Raw genomic sequence first — 710 nt, 5'->3', positions numbered from 1 at the left:
GGTTTCACGATGTTGGCTAGGCTGGACTCGAACTCCTGATCTCAAGTGATCTGCCCGCCTTGGCCTCCCAAAGTGCTGGGATTACAGGTGTGAGCCACCATGCCAGGCCCTTCTCCTTCCATCTGGGCTGATTTGCTTCCATTTTCCATCATCTTGGAAGTTTCCTCTGCCACTCTCCTGTTTTGGGATCCCCTGGATCCCCCGTCTCCCTCTTTCTTGTTTTTTTCCAAGAAAGTGGGAAGCACACCTTTTGAAAAACTGCGTGTCATCGCTTCTCGGCCTTTTGGCTAAGATCAAGTGGAGAAACTGCATGTCTAAAAATGTCTTTGTTTCCCTTCAATACTTAATTGATAATTGAGCAGAATATGAAATTATAGGTGGCAATCATTTCCCTCAGGATTTTGATGCCTCACTCTATTTTCTTCTAGCTTCTGATGTTTTTATTGAGCAGTCTGAGGCAATTCTGATTGCTGATCCTTTGTAAAAATCTTCTTTTTTATCTCTCGGGAAGCTTTTAGGATCTTTTCTTTATCTGTGGCATTCTGAAATTTCACAATGCTACGTAGGCCTGAGTGGGACCTTTTTTCCTTCGTTGTTCTTGGCGCTCAATGGACCCTTTCATACTGGAAATTCAGATTCTGCACTTCTGGAGAAAGTTTTCTTATTACTTATTTTAATAGTTTTCTCCCCTCCGTTTCTCTGTCCTCTCT

The 710-nt window shown here is 43.1% G+C and overlaps 1 non-coding gene across 1 annotated transcript; it reads left to right on the top strand.

Annotated features, from left to right (window-relative positions):
• Window positions 1-267: 267 nt before the first annotated feature.
• LOC112607538 lies at window positions 268-467 on the top strand. Its single transcript, XR_003115862.1, has one exon. It is a non-coding gene; the product is annotated as a U2 spliceosomal RNA (small nuclear RNA).
• Window positions 468-710: the final 243 nt, after the last annotated feature.

The sequence above is a fragment of the Theropithecus gelada genome, chromosome 14 (genome assembly GCF_003255815.1).
Source record: "Theropithecus gelada isolate Dixy chromosome 14, Tgel_1.0, whole genome shotgun sequence".
In the NCBI taxonomy this organism is placed as follows: Eukaryota; Metazoa; Chordata; class Mammalia; order Primates; family Cercopithecidae; genus Theropithecus; species Theropithecus gelada.
Note: the sequence above shows the minus strand (reverse complement) of the source record. Positions and strands in the feature narration are given on the sequence as shown.